Genomic DNA, 2339 nt, shown 5'->3' with positions numbered 1-2339 from the left:
ACACACACACACACACACACACACACACACACACACACACACACACACACACACACACACACATATATAGTCAACAGACGAGATGAATATAGAAAACATTTTGTAGCGCTCAAATGAATTGAAAATACACTCCGAAATTTTTGCCGAGGACTTCGGCAATAGTAGAAATGCAGGTGAGCAAACACGGAGATAACGATGCAAATGAAGAAAGAAAAACGTCTGAGTTATATATATGCAGAAATATACATTCATAGAGACTTGTAAATAGAGAGAAAATAAAGACTCAATATATTCAAGCGATGAGTATTCATGTCTAAATATATAGATGTATTTACTGCTACCGTTGTTGTTGTTATTATTGCTGTGTCTGTCGTTCTTGTTTGTTGTTGTTGGTGGTGGTGCGGTTGTTTAGCCACAACTCAACCATTGGAACAATCGTTCCAATGATATTGACCCTCTTTTTTTTTTGTGTGTGTAGGAATCCTAGATCGAATGCGCCCTTCCGTTTACTCACACAATAATGTCTTATACGTGGGAAATATGGCTGATGTTTCTAGCGTGCCGACCAATCACGGAGAAAAGTGAGGTGTTTTTTTTTTTGACGAAGTACACACTGCTGCTGCTACTATTAATGTCGTGCTTGTTTCTCTGCTGTTATTTTTACAAATTACTCTAATTTTTCTGTTTATGATGCTATTCTTATCGGTAAATTCTTTGACGCTATTTATTACTTTTTTTGTCTAAACATCCTCTGTAAATCATTTTGGCTTTCTTTCTAAACCATCAACTTCTTTAATTTTGACTCAGGAGATTTGGCATAAGTAGATATTTATTTGGTTAAATTTGTTTATGGTCAGTGATACGAGGATATCTATTCATTCATTATGGTCACTAGGTAGAAAATCAATTTAGTCAATAGTGATAGATAAAGGTAGGTGGGTGGTGGAGGAAATATATTTGACTCAATCGGTTTCCGTCTCATACGAGCAATATTGTTTTAGACATCTAATTGTTGTAGTCATTAGATTGTCTTGCATTATTTGTCCTGGTTTTCTACACACTGAGTTCAATCTCACGGAGGTAAAATTTACACTTCATCCTTTCTCACAAAATAAAGTACCAGTCAAATCATGTACCTATCAAACAAAGTACCGGTCAAGTGAAGTACCCACCATATAAGAAGTACAAATCAAATGACGTAGCTATCAAATAAAGTACCAGCCAAGTCCAGTACAAACAGTTCTATATTTAAGAGATGAGGAATTATTTACATTATTTACATTATTTACATTTGACGGATATTCGTCTTCATCTTGTTTGTTGTTAACACAACGTTTCGGCTGATATACGAAGGCTGGAGGATATATCAGCCGAAACGTTGTGTTAACAACAAACAAGATGAGGACGAATATCCGTCAAATGTAAATAATGTAAATAATGTAAGTCCAGTACACGTCACATAAAGTTCCTGTCAAATAGAGTACCCATCATATAAAGTACATTTAAAATTAAGTACATATCATATAAACTGCATATAAAACGTTATAGTCGAAGACACCATAAAATTTAACATGAGCCCACGTAAGCTCATAAGATTTCCCAAATGCTTAATATGCCAGACCCAGAAAGAAATAAAGAACGATGTTGACACAATAAAGGTTTGAAACTGAATCAGATTATCGGGCATATGAATAACGACTTGCATCCAACGGTCTGCTGTTTCAATCACGCCCAGCAGCATTCAGCTATAAAAGAAGAGACATATTGGTGACTATTTGAACCTTGTTTAAAAGAAGTTTGATATCATTTCCGATTTCCCGTCACAGATAGATATAGATAGATAAATAGATAGACATATAGATGGATGCATAGATTGATTGATAGATAAAGAGACAGGGAGATAGAGAGGATAGATAGATAGATAGATAGATAGATAGATAGATAGATAGATAGATAGATAGATAGATAGATAGATAGATCTGATTCAACATGTGATTGTACTTGATTCCACGTTTATGTATCTCGATTCGCCAATCGGGTATTATGCATGTATGAGAGTAAACGTGTCGCCGTGTGAATGCGAATGTGTCTCGGTGAGTTCAGTGTAAGCACACGCGCGAGACATTTCTGTATATATTAATACGTAAGAGCACACCTTATTGAGTTGAACATATGTTGAGATTGTTAATTTTTTTTGTCACATGTGTACAGAACAAAGAGATTTTAATGTATGTACGTGATATGATTATATATACATATATGATTATATATGCATATATATGTATATATATATATATATATATATATATATATATATATATATATATATATATATATAT

The sequence above is a fragment of the Octopus bimaculoides genome, chromosome 9 (genome assembly GCF_001194135.2).
Source record: "Octopus bimaculoides isolate UCB-OBI-ISO-001 chromosome 9, ASM119413v2, whole genome shotgun sequence".
NCBI lineage: Eukaryota > Metazoa > Mollusca > Cephalopoda > Octopoda > Octopodidae > Octopus > Octopus bimaculoides.
Note: the sequence above shows the minus strand (reverse complement) of the source record.